The 20,961-nt window shown below is 49.1% G+C and overlaps 1 protein-coding gene and 1 pseudogene across 1 annotated transcript in view; both read left to right on the top strand.

Moving 5' to 3' along the window:
- The first annotated feature begins 27 nt into the window (after nucleotides 1-27).
- On the top strand, nucleotides 28-3,525 carry LOC102921924 (glyceraldehyde-3-phosphate dehydrogenase pseudogene; annotated as a pseudogene).
- An 8,921-nt stretch (nucleotides 3,526-12,446) lies between these two features.
- Blk (BLK proto-oncogene, Src family tyrosine kinase) overlaps nucleotides 12,447-20,961 on the top strand; it is a 46,034-nt gene continuing 37,519 nt past the window's right edge. The window contains exon 1 of the mRNA XM_042284247.2: nucleotides 12,447-12,583. The gene's annotated coding sequence lies outside the window, so the exon portion shown is untranslated. The remainder of the gene's footprint in view (nucleotides 12,584-20,961) is intronic.

Below are 20,961 nucleotides of genomic sequence, written 5' to 3'. Positions count from 1 at the left end.
TTGTTGTTTAGTTGGTTTTTTTTTGTTTGATTGTTTGTTTGTTTTTCCAGACAGGGTTTCTCTCTGTAGCTTTGGAACCTGTCCTAGAACTCACTTTGTAGACCAGGCTGGCCTTGAACTCACAGAGATCCACCTGGCTCTGCCTCCCGAGTGCTGGGATTAACAGCACATACCACCACTGCCCGGCGAATAGTATGCATTCTTATCACCTGTGTCTATTTTCCTCCATTAAAGAAGGCATGGTGGACTCTCTGCTCCTCTCTATTCCAGAAACATCCACATCTTTTCATGAAGTACCAGCCTCATGCCTGACACATGATGGTGAAGGTCAGGGTGCACAGATTCGGCTGTATTGGGCACCTGGTTATCAGGGCTTCCTTCAACTCTGGAAAAGCGGATATTGTCATCACTTAGCCCTTCATTGACCTCAATCACATAGTCTACATGTTCCAATGTGACTCCACCCAGGGCAAGTTCAACAGCACAGTCAAGGCTGAGAATATGAAGCTTGTCATCAATGGGGAGGCATCCTCACCTTCCAGGAGTGAGATCCCACCAACATCAAAAGGGCTGATGCTGGTGCCAAGTATGTTGTGGAGTCTACTGGTATCTTCACTATGGATAAGGCTGGGGCCCACTTGAAGGGTAGGGACAAAAGGGTCAACACCTCTGCCCCTTCTGCTAATGCTCCCATGTTTGTGATGGGTGTGAACCACAAGAAGTAGGACAGTTCACCTAAGACTGTCAGCAATGTTCCCTGTACCACCAACTGCTTAGTGTCCCTGACCAACGTCATCCATGACAACTTTAGGATTGCAGAGGGACTCATGTCCATAGCCCATGTTATCACCCAGAAGACTGTGGATAGCCCCTCCAGGAAGTTGTGGCACAATGGCCATGAGACTGCCCAGAACATCATCCCTGCACCCACCACCAGCATCCCTGGTGCTGCCAAGGGTGTGGGCAAGGTCATCCCAGAGCTGAACTGGAAGCTCACTGGTGTGGCCTTCCCTGTTCCTACCCCCAGTGTGTCCGCTGTGGATCTGCCATGCTACCTGGAAAAATCTGCCAAGTATGATGACATCAAGAAAGTGGTGAAGCAGGCATTGAGGACCCTCTAAAGGGCATCCTGGGCTACACTGAGGACCTGGTTGTCTCTTGCAACTTTAAATATGACGCCCATTCTTCCGCCTTTGATGCTGGAGCTGGTATTCTTGGCTCTCAATGACAACTTTGTAAAGATCATTTCCTGGTATGACTGAATACGGCTATAGCAACAGGATGGCAGACCTCATGGCCTCTATGGCCTCCACAAAGTAAGAAGTCTTGGACCACCCACCCCAGCATGAATATGAGAGCAAGAAAGAGGCCCTCAGCTGCTGAGGAGTTTGTCTTAGTTAGGGTTTTTCATTGCTGTGAAGAGACACCATGACCACAGCAACTCCTATAGAGAAGACATTTAAGTGGGGAAGCTGGCTCTCAGTTCCAGAGGTTCAGTCCATTATTATCAGGACAAGGAGCATGGCAGCGTGCAGGCAGACATAGTGCTTGAGCTGAGAGTGCTACCTACACCTTGCAGGCAACAGGAAGTTGACTGACTGCCACACTGAGGGAAGCTTGAGCAAAAGAGACCGCAAAACCCATCCCCACCGTGGCACACTTCCTCCAACAAGGCCACACCTCCTAATAGTGCCACTCCCTTTGGGGGCCATTTTTTTTTTCAAACCACCAGAGTCTCTGTCCCAACTCAGCCCCCAACACTAAGCATCCCCCCCCATAGACTTCCGGAAGAAGGGGAGGGGCTTAGGGATCCCTACTCTCTTGACCATCATCAATAAAGTTCACTGCTCCCCACTCCCCAAATAAAAGGCATGGAGGGAGATGGGCTGACCCACTGATGCAAGAATGTTCTGGAAGAGCATTTACTAATGAGGTGGGTAGAGGGTAAACTGGGCTTTTTGTCTTCTCTACTAGGAGTGAAATGGGTGAGAAGAGGGGCCCAGGGAAGCAGTGAGAAGCTTCCTGGGCTATCTTATTCATCTCTCCTGTGGGATGGAAGCTGGATGCCCCCGCCCCTGAACTGACTTATAGCCAACCGGAGACAGATGTCTCCCCTCTCCTTCATGGGCCTTTATGACCTCTCCTCTTTTCTAAGGCTGGAAAGGGAGCTGTGGATTATGTTGCCTCATTTTCAGGAGGTCAGGAAGGGGTAAACTGTGACACAGCCATAGAAGGAACTCAGGCTAGCGAAGTTCCTCCTCATCAGTACTTTCGGCCTCAGCCTGGCCTGGAAGCCACCCATGCACCTCACTGTGCCCTCCACTTCCCAGCATGCAGCAGCCTGGGTCCCCACCTGGGTTGACTTGTCCCTCTCCTGTATTCTTCCCTGGCTTTAAGCTCACTCAGACTCAGGCAAGAGGCTAAGGAGTGTTTCTGCTCTGTGGTTACGACTTGGAAAAATACCTCTCGCTCCCTGTTCCTCCCGGTTTAGGCTGAGGAGTTCTTCGCACCCGGCTCTGGAACCCTGTGAGGTAAACCAGGCTGAGGAAGGAAACACAGGGCCAGTGAATGTACTTCCTGGACCTGACATCATCGCTCATGGGCCAGTGCTTTTGCCTGAGGGAAGGAGACTTGAGGTACTCTCTGGCTCAGGAACCCCACTTGGACCTGGGTCACACGCTCCATGAGCTTGTGTGGGAAACTTCAGCTTTGGGCTGAAGTGTGAGGTGAGGCCAGGGTTCATAGAAAAGATACAGGGGTATGGGAAGGGAGGGACCTCTGAAGACAAAGGGGATTTCCAGATCCATGGAAAGCTGAATGTAGAGCAACCAAGGGCCCAAAACCAGACAGCCTAACTCAGGACATAAAGAAAACTGCACAACGTGCAAACTCTAGGCCCAGTCTGTGTCTCCACGGAGCCTGTTTCCCAAGGCAGGCAAGGGACAAAAGGTGCCTGCCCAGGGAGCTGAAAGGGCTGGGCTGGCCGTCCTTCAGCCCGGGTGAGCAGGCAGCAGAGTGTCTGTGGCTGAGGAGAAGCATTAGGCCCAGGTAGGAAGAATGGCGTGGGATGAGGCTCCCTGCTTCCCTCTGGTCCCTCTCTGAAGGGGACATCCTCAGCCATTCCTCTGTCTGGCACCATGCCGGGAACCCCTAGAGTCCTTTGCCCCTCACCCCTGCTTTGCTAGACCCTTCCAGAACATTCTTTTTTAAAGAAAAGGATCCTTTACCTTACTAGGTCTAACTGGGGGACTCCAGAGTGTAGGTAGGTCCCCCACACACACCCCTAACAACTGTGGCTAACAACTGTGATTGGCACACAACAACTACCCATGCTTGGTTTGTGTCGCTCTGCCGGTTTCAAGCACTCAGATTTTGAACTTGGAACATGTGATTTTCATTTTGATTTTTTTTTTCTGTTTGATGTGGAAAATTTTAAAACATGAAACCAGGTGTCCCTGCTCCAGATGTAATAATCATTCACATTCCCTACCATCCATAGCGAACTGTCATTTGTGTTTTGGTACTTTTTTTCCCCATGTTTTTCCCTAATGAATACAGTTTTTAAAAGCATGCTATGGGCTGGAGAGATGGTTACATGTTTAAGAGCACATATTGTTTTTTTCCAAGAGACCTGAGTTCGATTCCTGGCACTTGCATTGGGCAGCTCACAACTGTCTGTAACTTCAGCTCCAGGGGAGTCTCATGCCTCTGGCCTCTCTGTAGGCACCTGCACTCATATCCACACACTCCACCTCCTCCCCTTACATACACATAATTCAAAATTAGAATAAAGTCTTTGAAAGCTTGATATAGACTGGAGAAATAATTCAACAGTTAAGTGGGTGGACTGCTTTTCCAGAGGACCAGAGTTTGGGTCTGTGTGATTCATAATCACCCATATGCATATGTAACTATAGCTCCAAAGAATTTGAATCCCTCTTCTGGCCTACATGGGCATCTGCATTCATGTGTGTACACAGACATACACAGACACACAGACACACACAGACACACACAGAATTTTCTTAGCAACTCTGTGAGATGTGACTTGAGAGCCGCCTGGAAAAGTACATTGTGGTCATGCTGAGACAACTGAGATTCTTCTTTTGGAAGCCTGTATCCATTCTTTCCCTGAGCACTTTTGTATTTTTTAAATAAATTCCCAAGTTGCTTCTCACTGGCTCTTCCAGAAAGTCTTTTCTGCATTAAAGCCGAAGAGCCAGCTTGGCCCCAGTCCAGGTGCCTAAAACAGGAAGACAATGCCTCTGTGGATGACAGTGTGGCGCTTGGTACCTAAATCCCGGCTGCTGTTGACCACACACAGATGTTATTCCACAATGTGTCTTTCCCTGACATAGGAACTTGCCACTGCTTTGCGCAGATCTGACCTTCCCTTCCTGATGGGCATTCCAGGTGTTCCAGCTTCTCCACGCTGTGGTCTCATCCAGCCTCCCTGCACTTCTCCAATACAACTTCCCTCCCGGTAGGGATGAACCAACCACACATCCTACTGTAGGACCAAGTTGTCCTGATTGTCTGTCTAGAAAGAGATGGTGGAACCCCAATGATACTTTAGTTTCTCTGGTTACCACCAAGGCTCAATGTAGTTGGCTGTTTTTTGCTCTCTTGACTCTTTTGTTCTTTTGCTCTTTGGGGGCCCACCACCCAGCTCCCAGATAAATCACACACAGAGGCTTATTCTTATGTATGAATGCCTGGCCTTGTTTCTAGCCAGCTTTTCTTAACCAATTATCAGTCTATCTTTTGCCTCTGGACTTTAACCTTTCTCTGTTTCTGTTTGCCTTTCTTTACTTCTTACTCCATGGCTTGCTGTCTACCTGGGTGGCTGGCCCCTGGTCTTCCTGTCTTTCTCCTTTTCTTGCTCCTCCTTGATCTCTTCTTCCCAAATGTCTCCTCCTATTTATTCTCTCTTCCTGCCGGCTCCGCTTTTTTCTCTCTCCTGCCTTGCTATTGGCCATTCAGCTCTTCATTAGACCAATCAGGTATTTTAAGCAGGCAAAGTAGCACAGCTTCACAGAATTAAACAAATGCAACATAAAAGAATGCAACACACCTTTGCATCAGTAAAACAAGCATTCCACAGCATAAACAAATGTAACACATCTTAAAATAATATTCCACAACAGCTCAACATAAAAATGTCCCAGTCCCTCAACATCCTTTTCAGAGTCATTTTTCCTTTTTCCACTAATTCAAAATGCCAATGTTTTGTTTTCTGGGTTTTCGTTTTGTTTTGTTTTTGTTTTTTTGAGACAGGGTTTCTCTGTGTAACTTTGGAGCCTTTCCTGGAACTCACTCTTTAGCCCAGGCTGACCTCAGATTCACAGAGATCCACCTGCCTCTGCCTCCTGAGTGCTGGGATTAAAGGTGTGTGCCACCACCACCTGGCTTTAAAATGCCAACATTTAAACTTATTTTAGTATAAGTGTGGATCATTCTACTCAGTTCTATCAGTCTGGCTATTTCTAAGTTAGTCGGTGCCACATTATTTAAACTAACTTCATAACCTATCAACAGCCACACATTTGGCCAAGCATGGTGGCAATTTTGTTTGCTTTTTATGGATGGGAAAACTGAATCCCAGAGTTAAAATGATTTGCCCACAGCCTGCCTCACCAAAGCAGAAAGGGTCTTTACACAGGGCCACACCTTCTCTTGTCTGCTCTTATCTTCTCCACATGCCCTCAGTCCCTGATACCCCACATCATGCAGTTATGCATCATGCAGTTATGATGTGCTAGGGAATGGCCAAGGAGCCTTGTGCCTCAGCCTTGCCATCAGGATTGGAGAGGCTGTGTCTACAGTGTCTCCAGCAAGGAAAACCCTCTGGGCACTTGGAAACACTGGGTGGATGATCATGTTGTCTCAGCCCTAGGAGAACTAGGTCTCGGAAGGTACTGATATGACTTTGTCTTCCAGACGCTTATTTCTCAGGCCCTGTACTCTCTACTCTGGGCTCTAAAAGATCCAGAGCCAGGGCGGGACGGGGCGGGGAGGGGGGGTCCCCTGGGAGAACAGAGAAGTTTTCCAGGAGGCTGTCGCTTGTTGCCCTTCTCTTCCACACTTCTTAATCTTTTCACTCTTATTTCCCCTTTTGACTTGTTCCCTCAGCTTCATCTTTTTTAGAATCGAGTTCTTTGGTGGTTTTGCAGGGAAGTTTGTTAAGGAACAAAGCAACAATGAGACACACGGATGAGAGGCGAAGGTGAAGCATTCCGACGGATCTGAAAGGATCTAGAGCCCAAGCAGGTATCAGTGGGTACCAGTTGCTGCCGGGGCATCCTGGAGTCCTGCCTTTAACGAAGAAGTGGCCTCTTCTTCCCTAGAGAGAACCCACCAATGCCAACTCTTGAAGTCACTGTGCTTGCCCAGCCCAGTCCCTGATCGGGCCCATTCCTTTATGTCCTTAGTGTCCTGTGCAGTGAGCCTGACTCACTACCAGCGTCTACTGATGCTGTGGGAAGACTTCCTGGACATTGAGGTCTGTGAGGGCTGGCAGTGACCACAGCCTGCCAGGGTAGACCCTGCAGCTAGGGTGTCCCCTGGGGTCTCAGGGGGGCTTGCAGTGGCTGAACTGTAAAGGCCTCTGACCTTTGAGTCACTAAGAAAGCTTAGTTTGTGGCAGGCTGCTCAGTTTTCGGGGTTGGAAGCTCCCCACACCACTGCTCTAAAGCCCGTCATTAGTGGGATTGTGGAATGGAGGTCTGGGAAGGATTTTCCAAGAAGCACAGGTTGGAGAGAAAAGAGGAATGGACTGCAGATGGGGAAGCCTGGGATTGGGTCTCTTGCAGCTACTCCCTGGCTTTTAATGTGAAGCAAAAGCGGAGTCCCCTTTTGAACCCTGTAAAATGGGATGATGAGACCCAGATATAATGACTCCTTCAGTCATCCAGCAATCGTGACTGTCGGGGGCTACTACAGGTATGGTGGCAGGAAAGACAGCACCATCCCCTCTCGTGGGTCTTACCCTTTGTTCCAGTGTGTGAAGACAGGCAGCAGCAATGGAATAAGCCGATGAGCAAAGGCTCTTTACAAGTCCCTCAAGGGGCTGTCAAGTACCATCGAGAAAAAAAAAACGGTGGTCACGCGAGAGGAGGAGAGCATGAGAACCGGTCAGAGGTGACTGTCTAGACCACCAGTGCCCTGACCTGCGGGGCTAGCCATGGAGATGGGCAGAAGAGGGCCTACAAATATCCTGCTGGAGAGGGACCCGTGGGATCTGATGCCTAGGGGAAGGGGTGGAGAGAACTCACACTCTTCACATCTTCAGATGCTATGGTTGTCCTTCAGGATATAGGCTGGTTCACCCAAGTGAGGTTGGTGATGGAGCCTGAAGTCTGGAGTATTATATACCCAGGAAAATTCCCTGGGAAGGCTTGAGGTAAGGTAAGGGGACCAAAAATGGATTCGAAGATCTTGACTACTCAGAGTTTCACCTCTGTCCCAGAGCTGGGATTCTGTGCGAGTATAGACAGTTGTCCTGGCCGGGAAGAGCCTCAGCTTGGTGACAGTTGGCAGCTGGAAGTGAGCAGACTGACAGTCCTCTGCAAGAGCCACAGACAGATGGGACCCAGATGAGAGTCACCTCTGACGTACATTGAGGGGACACCATGATAGGGACATTTTAAGGCAAGGAAATGTGCTTCAAGCAGGCTAGGCAGCTCCAAGCTATGAGCCACCAAGAAACCCTAAGGTCTTGTGTGCAAGGACTTGTGATACTTAAAAGAATAATTAATACACATTTTCTGGGTACATTTGAGGACCAGCTACTTAATAGACCTGTTGTCACAAGAACCCCAAGAGCTGGGGTTTGCTGTCTTAATTCTAAAGATGAGGAGATTGAGGTTCAGACAGTTGGAGGACCCAGTGGGACTCTCACAGCTGGCCAGTTTATGAACTGGGACCTCAGCTTTACCCCGCATGCCGCGGAGGCCTGCTGCCTCCCCTGGTGGAGTCAGCAGCCTCCTGTGTTTAGAAACTCCTTTACAGAAATTCCACACAGGCATGGAGTTTTTGCTCCATGGTGCCTGAGGCTTGAGAAGTACTGAAAACCGACTTCATTTAGGAAATGAAATAGAGGTGGGATGATGTCGGCAAGATAGCGGTCTGGGAGTCCCTATCCTTTGTTTATCAACAAAAACAATGATTTCACAACAGCCACAGAGGAAAATAGGTCCTGGAGAGCTCTGCAGTACAGTTAGAAAGCTACAGTCCCTTGGTGGAGCACGTGACTTGAGACTGGCTTGCAAGCAGAGCACAGAGACCATTTTGGATGCATTGTCCCAACCTCAGGCCAGTGTAGCAACTCAATGCCAAGAGCTTTCTCCTTGGCCATGACTTTCTTCTGTGGTTGAAAAAGGAGGTCCTGGGATCCACTGAGGATCCCAAGCACCTTTGCTAAAGTCGAGGTTACTCACAGCTTTTGCCACTGAAGGCCAATGTTAACCCCCAGCTGATCGGGCTACCCAGAACCTACCCCACTTCTGGGACAGAAGGCTATCACATGCAAGGAAACCCCATGATGCTATAAGCGTGTTTCTTAGTAAAACCTTAGCAGCCTAGGAGACTGAAACAGTCAAAGGACCAAGCAAGACCATCAAATACTTCAAACTGAAGGATTATTTATAGGCTTGAATGAAGGAATAGAAATGGAAAAAAAAATATTCCAGGCAAGAGGTAACCAAGAGAAAGCAGTAGCTTTCTAGGTTTCCAGTTTTCACTCATAGCCTCCCAGTTTAGTTTTGGTAATTCACAGCTTCAGAAATCCCCTCTATTATTTATTATTTTTTATAGTACCAGGAGTCAAACCCAGGGCCTGTGCGTGCTTGGAAAATTCTTTAACCACTGAGCTATATCCCCAGCCTACTTATTTTTTGTTTATTATTTACTTGTTGTCATTTCCACTTCTCTGTTGAGAGCACCTGTTTTCTGACTCATCTCAACGTGAGAAGTAACAGTTTACATCTATGAGGCTATCTCCTTTAATCCCCTCAACTATAGGAACTGCTGTGGAGTCTCCTTAGGCCTTCTTCATGGCTTCCCCTTCTTTTGGTTATTTTCTGTTTGGTTTGGTTGGTTTGGTTTTTCTCGTGTCTGGTAACTTTTGTTGAAAACTGCTCACTGCACCACAATGATGCTGGTTTTGTTGGAGTCTCCTGCAGTTATGGCGTTTGGTGGTAGGAGCTTATCTGGACTTGGTTTACAAAATGAGCCCCCAACACGGTGCCCTGCCCCTACCATCTCTGCACAGTGTAGTGTCAGCAGTTCCTTCAGTTTTTCCATGATTAATTTTGATTGTTTTCAATTATTTGTATGTGTGACTGTGTGTATGTGTACATGTGTGCAGGTGCCCGTGGTGGCCAGAAGTCTTGGATCCCCCTGGAGCTGTTGTTAGAGGCAGTTGTGAGCTGCCTGCCGGGCGTGGGTGCTGGGAACTGAACTCAGGTCCTCTGCAGGAGCAGCTAGTACACTTAGCCACTGAGCCGTCTCTCCAGCCCCTTTACTTTAGTTTGTAGTCTGGATTCCCCCAAGGGTCTGGTCACGTTCTGCATTGCAAGATAATCACTTGAACAGAGAGCATGTTCAGACATCTTGAACAAGAGGCCCTCCACACTCCGCTGCCCAAGCTGGGTGCGGTTGGAGAAACAGCTGTGCATCAAGCCCTCCCATGTCCCCTTGATGTCACTTCCAGCTGTACTCTCTTGAGTCTCCCCCCACCCACCACCTCACCCAAGCTTGTGTTAGCAATCCACCGGGTGTATAGAGAGATTGTACTATCTTGACTTCTTCATGGCCATCTTGCCTGAAGGATCTTCCCATTGTGACTGAGTTTCTTTCCACCCTGGACCAAAGCTATAACCTTAACCCAAGAAAGTTGTAGTTTCCCCCACTTCTTGTAACTGTTTATTACAACTGAATAAATAATCTTTAACCCAAAAACTGCAGATTTTCTTCTCCACCCCCCAGACCAAACCTGCTCCCACTACCTGCTACAGCTGCTGGTTTATATTAGCCTTTGGACCAAGCCCACCACAGGTACCAGAAAATCTCTGATTTTCCTCACCCAAGATAGCACACTGCAGGATGGGCAGCACAATAAGGCCACAGACTAGTGGCCATCCTGGTACAACAGAAGCTCTTAATGATGGGTCATTTTCCAGTGATCTGGATGTCTGTTCTTTGTACTTGCTTCATTGACAATTTTATCTGATATTATACTTGTTGCCATTAAAAGGGGACTATCTAATGTCTCACGCCACCACCTTGGAAGTGAATCTTGGGTTAGATTACTGTAACGTTTTTCCACTTGACGATTCTTTTGCTCACATCTTTTGGTTTTAATTAGAGATGAGCTGCTGCTACCAGGAGGTTGGTGTAGAGTCATGGAAAGAGAGCCCTGAGTTTTGCATAAGGCACCTCAAATGCACAAAAATAAATGGGGGAAAGTGATGGAGGGAGGCAGTCAGGCTGAACACAGAGCTGGGTGAGTCAGAGTTGGGTCTGGTCTCAGTCCTGTCCTGAAAAGACCTCTCTGAGGCTCCTTGACTTTCTACAATGTCTGACAACGGATACCCCGTCTAACCTGACATTCTTTACCATCTCTCCCAAGGATCCTCTCCCCACCAGGTTTCTGAGGGGCCCTGTGGCTTTGAGAGCGTGAAAATGGCTGAAGTCGGTTTTCACTTCTGCTCAGATGTCTGAAGCCAGCAGCAACATCATTCCCTTATTCTTTTCTGAGTGGCTGCTGGAGTGTGTGTGTGTGTGTGTGTGTGTGTGTGTGTGTGTGTGTGTGTGTGTGTGATATCTCCAACCTCTATTTGTGGCAGACAGAAGGGTAGCTTTTTCTCAGGCTAAATCAAGGCAAAATAATAATCTACAGCTAGCAAATTGGAATCTTCTAAGCAAGCCCTCCCATCTCTCCCACTCTGTCTCTGGGTAGATGAGTCGGCGGAGGAAGCTGGATCCCTGACTTCCCTTTGTATTGTCCTAGCCTCAGGTTCAAGTGCATAAAAGCTGTCCAAACATTCTCTGCTCAAGGGGGACAGTTCATTTGGTAAAGTGCTTTCTTTGCAGGCAGAAGAAGCCGAGTTCCAGGCCTCAGAACCCACTTTCCAACAAAAGCTGGTGTGTGCTTATGATCCCAGCCAGGGAGAAAGCGGAGACAGGAGGATTCCCGAGGCTCAGTGGCCAGCCATCTTATCCTATTTGTCAAGTTTAAAGCCAATGGAAAAAAATGCCTTGGAAAAAAAAATGACACCTGAGAAATAATTTCTGGGCTGTTCCCTTGCTTTCCACACACATGTGCCTGTTTGTTGTAGCTGAACACTCCAGCTGCTTACTCTGTCCTAACTGCTGTGATAGGAACATTTAGACCTGAATCCAGCTTTTCCCCCGACTCAAACCTTTGGGGACAAGCAACAGCACTTAGAACCCAGAACTCTGAGCCCTGCTGCAAAGGACTTGTGATAGCTCTTTCCTACACTTGCAGTGAACACTGTCTTAGCTCTAAACTCCCAGGAAGGAAGCGCCATACGGAAACAGACTATGGGCTGTAGTACAGAAGCTAGCAGATGGATGACACATTCCATCAAGGCTCCCAGACCATAGAGAGAAAGGCAGATCTGCCCACTGGCTCCCTTAGATGCCTGGATGAGCAGGTGATCAGTGGCCCATGGTGTCTGCTGGGCTAGCCGGTCCTCTTAGCAGTTTTCGTGATCCCGTTTGCCCCTTGACTGATGTGGGGGAGGATATGGCTAACTGTGGTGTTACAGCTCTTCCCCTGTAACCTCACTCTCTCTTCTCTGAGTGTTCATTGCCAAACAGAGTGGTTGGTTATAGAACCTCTGAGGTCAGAATCATGCAGTGGCTGCAGTACTATCCAATATGGAGGATTTGTACTTACGGAGCATCAGCTCCACATACCCTAGTCACACCCATTCTGCCACTGAATGGTCACAACATCCTGTGACCTCACTAATATTAGCATCGTTTAACAGCAAAGCAAAGCCAACGGACTGAGAAGACACTGCCCTACTTCCCACAGGTGGCCCAGACAGAGCCCACTGAAAAATACTTCCTAGAGTTAGTTGGAGGTGTGTTAACCCTGCTGAACCAGCTGAGGGAAAACATCAGCCACAGAGTGAAACCAAAGCCTGTGAGAAAGCTTTGGGGTGATCAGCAGGGCTGAAAGCTGGGTGCTCAGGGAGCCTCCTCAGGAGCACCTGTAGGGCTGAGGAACCAGAAGTCCCCAGAAGACTTAGCTGGAGGGTGGAGCTCACACTGAGCTGCTCCTTAGGGCAGCCGATGGAGGTCTGATCACAGCAGCAGGCACACACACACACACACACACACACACACACACACACACACACACCCCTCTGTGTGCTGCTGGCAGGAAGCCACGAGCAACCAAAGCTGACTGAGATGAGAAGACTCCCTCTGGGGATGGGATTGATTTTTCTTAACTGGGTCCAGAGCTCCTGGTTACTGCTAGAAGGTTCTTCAATCACATGCAGCCAGGAATCTGAAGAGCTATGGTGAGAAGCTGTTGAAGCCCTGAGAGGTAGGTCTGTCAGCTGGGTTCTGGGCAGTTCGTCTCTCTACAGGACGTGAACAGTGCTCTGAGGCCTCTGGGGTGGATGAGTGGGCAGAGACATTGCCTTGGGTGTTACATGTGGAGCTCATGTGCTCTGTGCTGTGGCTGTGGCTAAGACTCCCCACTGTTTGCTCCCTGAGGAGTCTTTGGATTTATGAAAGTTCATCCATCCAGGGGGGATTGATGTCTGAGGCTCCAAGATGGGAAGGGTAGTGAAGGTCCCACAGAGGGTCTGGGCTGTGGGAGAAAATGGATGGGGACATGCTGACCAGCTGTGGGGCTAGCGGAAAGTTCCCCAGCCTCCCAGAAAGGAAGGCAGCTGGAGCACTGAAGAGCCCAGTGAGGTTGGCAGTTACATGTGCACCATCCGGCTTAAGGTCAGTGTCTGGTTATTGCTTTCTCTTACTTTGTTTTTGAGTGGAATTGTCTGGCTTTTCAGGTACTCAGGGGATGATGAAAAGATAGAACTGGTTTCATAATCATCTTTTTGGCCAAGATATGTTTTATTAGAAAAAAAATAAATAGTTGATAGATAACATGCTTTTTTTTTTTTTTGCTTTTGTTTTGTTTTGTTTTGTTTTGTTTTTCGAGACAGAGTTTCTTTGTGTAGCTTTGCGCCTTTCCTAGAACTCGCTTTGTAGACCAGGCTGGCCTCAAACTCACAGAGATCCGCCTGCCTCTGCCTCCCGAGTGCTGGGATTAATGGCATGCGCCACCAACGAAAGGATTTTTCTTTGTTTTTGTTTGATTTTTGGTTTTTCAAGAAGGGTGTCTCTATGTAGCCCTGGCTGTCCTGGAACTCACTTTGTAGACTGTGCTGGTTTTGAGCTCAGAGATCTGCCTACCTCTGCCTCCTGAGTGCTGGGATTAAAAGCCCATGCCACTACATCAGGCTTTCTTGAAAGGATTTTTTAAAGTATCTTGGACTTGGGCTAGGTTGCTAGCTCAATCAGTAAAGAGCTTGCTTTGGAAGTGTAAAGACAACCTGATTCCCTGACATACATGGAAAAAACCTGGGCATGGTGGCACACACTTGTAATCTCAGTCCTGGGAAGGTGGAGACAGAGGGATCCCTGAGGATCATTGGTCAGGCAGGCTCTCCTACTCTACAATCTTTTCCCCAGTGAGAGATTCTATCTGAACAAACAAACAAGCAAACCAAAAAGCCTGCAAGGTGGATAGCCCCTGAGGAACAACACCCATACACGTGCCCACACATACACACAATTTAAAAAACTTTCAAAGCGTCTCTATTCGCTTTGTGATCGGTCATTGTAGTCATCCTCATTGGCCCACACCAGCACACAGCCAGTGTTACCACGAGCTCGAACTGTGTGTGTGTGGGGGATTCTCTTGACATGCCTGACCTTCGGGGGCACTGGGTCTAGAGTACGAGAGACAGAAACAGCCGCTGGACAGGGTAACTTTACAGACGGCCACTTAGCTGAGTTACCAAGATCACCCACACCAGGGAGAAGACATGTTGTTGCTGTGAGCTTCTGCCACCATGCACTGCCTTCCCCAACGCTGCCAAGACCACAGAGGTCCAGACTGAGGGGCGTTCTCCAACGTATTAACCTTCAAGACCGACAGGGTCCCCAAATCAAGCGGAGCTGGTAAAGTTACAGATCAGTGTCCCTGGTACCACTCCACTGGCATTAGTATCTTAGTTCTGGCGACTGCCATTTTCCCACAACCCTTGAATTTTTCCAAAATAAAAAGTTCAAAAAAAATAAATAAATAAATAAAAATTCATACTCATCTCGCCTCAAAGCAGAAGTGGTCACATGATGAGCACTCCTGGGGAAACTTGTCTTTGAGCCTTCTGGAACCCAGGAGGCCTTTGCCGCTCACTCCGATCCTCCATCGACTTCAGGGCCACATTGTGGTTCCTGCTCCGCACTGTATTTTTCTTCTATTTTTTGTTGGATTTACGTTTCGGGGCTCTCCCTTGTGTCAGGGGCTGTGGGCTGACATCAGCCTGCCCGTCTCTGCAGCGCTCACTGTCTGGTGTGGACTCAGCCTCCCAAGCTCAACTGTTCTTCAAGAAGAAGGCGAGGGGGTACCCAGGCCTGCCTAGGGTGCCTCTCACCCAAATGGAGCCAGCCATCCTTTGGGCTCCACTATCCCTCAGGAGTCCACGGCTGGCCTAGCAACTTCGGTCTGTGCTTGAAAATGCTTCCCTCTGAGGGTGTGGTGGGTGGGATGGAGGATGGGGACCAGAGGCTGATACCGGCACTCAGTGGCCTGCTGTAAGGTTCAGGTGTGTGGAGAGGAGCTGTAGGACCGGGCTGCCAGCTTTTCCTCAGCAGGCCTGCCAGAGCAGACGCACTTTCCTCAAAAGTGATGCCTCTGCCAGATTAGCAACACCTCAGAACCTAGAGAGGAAGAGGAAGACTGATAACGTTTCAGGAAGATGATGCTTAGATGTGAATCACAGCCCTGAGATGAAAATCAAAACAGAGAGCAGCGGTTATGACCTAGACTCAGGACGTTTCCCACCAGCATGGTTTATGTTTTGCTGAGCTGTGCTGTGCTGTGCTATGTTATCCTGGAGTCCCCTCCTATCTTCTCATGAAGAACCTCTTCTCTTCTCTCCTCTCCTCTCCTCTCCTCTCCTCCCCTCCCCTCCCCTCCCCTTCCCTCCCCTTCCCTTCCCTCCCCTTCCCTTCTCTTTTCTTCTCTTCTCCTCTTTTCTCTTTTCTCCCTAACTTGAGATTGAACCTAAGGTCACAAGCTTGCTAGAAAAGTGTTGTGCCACTGAGATAACCCAGCCCCCCCTTTTTCCTCCCCTTTCATTCTTTCATTCTGAGACAGAGTTTCACTGGGTTCCAGGCTGTCCTTTATCTCGCTCTGTAGCTCAGACAGACATGGAACTTTCAGTACTCCATCCTCCACCTCCCGAGTGGCTAGGGTCCGAGGCCTGAGCTACCAGGCTTGAGGACCATTTTTGGGTGAAAGAAGCAACAATGAAATACTGAGTGTGAGGGAAGGTTAGGATATGAGGAGGAAAGCTGGGGGAGGAAGGGCCAAGCTCCAATTGTCACTGTTGACCATGGTGAACTCCAGGATGGCCTCCATGGCCTGAGCTATGGGCTCTGAAGCAGCACATTCAGGGAAAGGGGCATCCCTAAATTCTGGGACATTCTGCTTCCCTTGAGGTGGTGTGGGACAGAGGTCTGAAGGGGACATGGCTCTGGAACCTGCCAGCTGAGGGACAGTGAGCCAGTGGCCTGATTGCTCTGTGTTCTGCTTCCTCGCCATGCCAATCAATCCACAGCTTCTCCGAGCAGAGATCCAGGTGCTAGACAGAGCCACAAGATGGAACACAGGTTCTACTGCAGAACAGTCTCCCACAAGGCGACAGTGGGTCTCCCAGCCCTCCTTCACCAAAAGGACGCTAATTCCCTAATCCTACAGCAAGGAGTTCTTGGGAGACCTTGTCATCTCCACCCTGTTGGCCTCTGTACACCTGACACCTGGGATGTTGCCCCAGGACCAATAGCAGAAAAACACGACACATCTGGCCTGCACAACAAATGTAGGGGATGCTTATGTCCACAAATCCGCTGTGCTATCCACATGGGCTTTAGATGTCCTGACTTCCCAGGTCAAATCACTTCTGACCTTCAAGACCAGGGCTCCTGACGTGTTTACTGGAGCCACTGAGTGCTCTGAGCCTGTGGCCATTGACTAGAGGCTGCCAACAAATGGTGAAGGAAAAGGCCTTCAAGGAAAGAGGAGAGAGGCCTCTAGGAGCTGGTGTCATCTACAGTACAGTGCGCACACTCTTGCGTAGAGAGCCCTAGGGTTTGCACCGTCTTCCCTTAGGCAGCAAGGTTTGGGCTGCTGACACGATCTGGGAATGGATGACTTCCGCTTAATTCCTGTGGGCAGGGTGCAGCTCTGCCCCTTGTCCCTGGGTCGGAGGGAGACTTTTCCTAGCTCTGTCGTGCACTAGTCATGTTGTCGAAGACCTCCTCTGCAAAGGTCTTTGTTCACCATGCCAGGGAGGCAGGAGGCAGGATGGGTTTCTGGCATGGCATGGCTCTGCTGGAAGGGAGAAGACGTCGTTTACCTCTGAGATGGGCAGAGACACTTGCTCTCTGGAGCCTAGGCCTGGCAATCCCATTCCTATGTGCAGGCTTGGAATGGGGGCCTGATGGGATGAAGGAGATGGGCAGACTGGAGGAGGGATAACTGATAAGATGCTCTGAGCTGGAGGATAGATAGAAGATTTTTAAAAGGTGAAAGCAGTTAGACATAGCAGTACATGTCTTTAACACCAGCGCTCAGGAGGCAGAGGAAGGCAGAGCTCCATGAGCTCTTGTCTGGTCTAAATAATGAATTCCATGCCAGCCAAGGATATATAGTAAGGCTCTATCTCAAAAGAGATAAAGATAGAGAGATTAGATAGGTGGATATAGATAGATAGATAGATAGATAGATAGATAGATAGATAGATAGATAGATAGATAGATCTGTGGCATTTAGCTGGGTGCTGTGAGGGTGTTGAGGTACAGATGGGTGCTGATGGATATTGTTGAGTGCAGGGCCTGTTACTGTCATTGGGAAGGGCAGATGTGGTTGCCAGGGTTGCCGGTAAAGGCACCACCTCACTTCAGGTGGGATTTCTAGAGGAAATCAGCGTTCTAAAGAAGGCATGTTCAGCCTGTTGCCAGCTACGAATACAGCCCCAGTGCAAGATCATGAATGTAATTAAAGCTTTATGAAGTGAGGTTTGCGATTTATTTATTTATTTTGTAACTTCATTGCTCAGTTCTGGAGCATGAATTTTGTAGGTGACCAAATCGTGTTCCAATGTCAGAAGCTGGGCAAAGGTTTAAGGTAAGGGGACTCTGAAGGCGAGAGGCCCAGTGGCCCCACTGGAATACAAGGCTCAGATGAGAGGCAGCTGAGTACTTGCAAGTTGGGCTCTTTCTAGAAGCTGGCCTGAGAGGCGGGAGGAGGGAGTTTCAAAGTCCATGTTGATGTAGAGCAGAGCCACAGCCTAGGATCACCAAACAAAGGGTGCTGATGGTATGGACAGGACAAGATGGTGACCTGGGGTTAAGAGGGGAGGAAAAGCCAGAAGCTGATAGAGTGCTGGAGGTGGACGGTGCCCCGCCGGGCTCATTTGTCTCTGAGACTGTACTTCTAGACTGGAGCCTTGGCCCCGTGCCTTGGCTGGGCGCCATCCTCTTTCTGATTTTCTGTGATTTTTCATATGGGGGTGGGGGGGGAGGTTAAGCTACCTCTCAGACCCCTCATCAGACCTTGATGGCTCTGTAGATACAGCATGCCCTCAGGTCACACAGTGAAGAGTGGTTAGGACTCAGGCACCTAGAAATCTACCCGGAAGCTCTACCAGACAGCCCTGCGTTGGCAGCAGGAACCTGCCCAGGGGCCCAGAGCTGGGTAGGAGCAGGACTGAGATGCGCAAGCTCAGGCGCCTGTCCTTGGGATTGGTCTGAACAAACACTAGTCAGAACCTTAGCACCCAAGCAAGGCTAGCGGGTGAGGGTGGGGGGATGGGAGTTGGGGAGGAGGGGGGTAGATGGTTATGGAGGTGAAGACTGAGATCAGGCTGCAGTATGACCTATACACAGACTGAGAGGTCAGGGGCGGGGATGTGATGAGCTCTAAACTATGCTCCTGGAAGACACAGGCCGGTACCTACAACCTCTGGCTGAGGCCGTTTCTACCCCCAGGAGACTCTGGCGCCTGCTTGCCTAGGGACATGCTCCTGCTAAGCCTGTTTCTATGCCCCGTGGGCTGTTAGTGTGGTAACCGTCCCTTGTTCCTCTAGGGAAGATCTTTCCCACACGGTTGGTCCCTCCCTACCATCCTGCTGCCTTTGGGGTGACGTTCTCCTCACATCCCTCTGCCTCTTTGGCTCTCAACTCTGCAACTGTCTGTCACCCCTCAGCTGTTACACGGTGGGTTAGTCAGAGATCGAGACCCTGAGTCGAGCCTGTGGAGCTCAGGAGTGAGAGTGGTCATGAAAGGCAGCCTTGCATGTCAATCATTCATCCCCACAGTCCAATGAGTGGACTGTGGAACCGTCCCCACAGCCCTTCAGAAGGCTTTGATCCAGCAGCTAAAGGAAACCAGGTCATTTGTGTGTCCAGACTGGAAAGAGCACTGTGGTCAGGGAGCAGGAGGGGCCCCTTAGGTTCTTGCTCACTTCCCCTAGCCTCATGAAAGGCAGGCCATGAAAGACTCTCTAGGGAGCCCGGCTGGAGGAGTTCATCAGGGCTCTGCGGGCAGACCTGTAGGCAGTTCACTTGGATCTGACCTTGACCCCTCATCAGTGTTTGGAGCCTCTCCATGTTGGAACTGTCTCTTTCCCTCAGATTCGGCCGTAGGAACCTATCCACGGTCTTCTCGGTAGCTGCGTGGGAGTAGCTGACTTCATGCTCTCATGGGAGTACCATGAGGATCGCAGATGCCAGGCGGAAGCTGAGCCAGGCCAGGGTCTTGGCAGCCGAGGGACTGTACTGTTTCTCACCACTAATTGGTCACCACAGACAAGCCATTTACATCTGACTCCAAACGTCAGTCTGTTTGTGAACGATATGAATGTGAACATCAGTCTCTAATGGCATGCACAAACAAGACGACATGTCTGTTCCACAAACCCCATGAATTTAAACATAGAGCCCCCTCCCCCACTACACACACACACACACACACACACACACACACACACACACACACACACACACACACCCTTGTTTACAGAAGCCGATCTCTTCTGAGGATAGAAACGAGGAGGGTCTGAAGGGAACCAGGACAGATGCTGGAAACTCTGATGGTGTCTTTCCTGCTCTTTCTAATGCCAGACTTGGGGTTTGTGGTCGTCTGAGTCTGGGGGTTCTGCTAGCTCTGCCCTGGTCCTACACCCCCCAAAGTCAGTCACAAGGGAAGCCACAGAACAAGTGGGCTGCTGAGACCAGGGAGGGAGATCCACTGGGAGGGTAGGCTAATTTAATACAGATGTATCATTTGTCTCCTGACTTCAAATCTGTAAAAATTATGTAACCCCAAAGGTAATGCTGAAAACAGACATGAACTCTGATCCGGCTGGCTTTGCTTACGCTGGTCCTAAGACCTGCTCACTTTGGTTTATCCTGGGCATAGTTTATCACGGATGGGTGGGACATTACTTTGGTTCTGCTTTTTCCTTCTCTTTCTGTCCTAACGTAAGCATCTTCCCATGACTCTATGGCACAATGGTCATCCCCAAGACTGCATAAATACTGGACTTTTAGTTTGCTTTTATTTATTTTTTTTAATGATTTCATAGAGAGCTGTGCTTCAAAAAAAAAAAATAGCACACAGGCAAAGCTATTCTGAGCTGCATCATGTAACCGAAGGCTGTCTTTTTCTAATCCCTCCAAGGAATGGCAATTAATTGGGAACACAAGATGCTTATTTGGGGGGCAGAATAGGGTTGGCATCGAGGCACATTATAAGTGATGACGATGGTGGCTGAGAGTTTTATCCTCTGTCATCTGGCTCCCTGACAACCATAGTTGCTGGCCAGTGCTGTGATGTGGTCTTTGGCCGGAGAACAGACTTTCCTGCCTGGGAAATGAAGTGACTCATAAGGAAACAATCCCCTGAGCTTTGGGCTAGTTTGTTCTTAATCAGAAGTCTGCGAATCTGTTGTAGACTGCCAGGAAAAGGGATCCTGAAAGTGGGTGCCAAATTAATTCAGCATACAAAAACTCCCCCCCCATCTTTCTCTCTCTGTGGGGTGGGGTGTGTGTGTGCCATGTGTGTGCCCTTGGAGGCCAGAAGAGGGCATCAGACCAGAGCTGGAGTTCCAGAAAGTTATGAGCTGCCATATGGATGCTGGGAACTGAACTCAAGTTCTCTCCAAGAGCAGCAAGTAGTCATAACCACTAAGCCATCTTTCCTGTCCCTAAATTTCTATTTTTTTGTTGTTGTTGCTTTTGTTTTTCGAGACAGGTTTTCTCTTTGTAGCCCTGGCTGTCCTGGAACTCACCCTGTAGACCAGGCTGGCCTCGAATTCAGTTATCTGCCTGCCTCTGCCTCCCGAGTGCTGGGACTAAAGGTGTTCCCCACCACAACCAGCTCTAAATTTCTATTTTTAAAAAATGTTTTTATATTCTAATTTTAATAGTAGTAAAAGTAGTCTCTCTTACTATATTTCAAAAATAAAAAGCAGCTACTTTTTAGAACTGGCATGTTTATGGTAAGCATATTTTCTGGGGACAATATTTTCAATTTCATCATAGTCATTAAGGAGACTGTGAAACCCGAAATACTTTTTGGAGACAGTCTCAAGCAGCTCAGGCTGGCTAAAACTTGCTATG

The sequence above is a fragment of the Peromyscus maniculatus genome, chromosome 9, assembly GCF_049852395.1.
Source record: "Peromyscus maniculatus bairdii isolate BWxNUB_F1_BW_parent chromosome 9, HU_Pman_BW_mat_3.1, whole genome shotgun sequence".
Taxonomy (NCBI): domain Eukaryota; kingdom Metazoa; phylum Chordata; class Mammalia; order Rodentia; family Cricetidae; genus Peromyscus; species Peromyscus maniculatus.
This window is presented reverse-complemented; position numbering and strand designations above follow the sequence as displayed.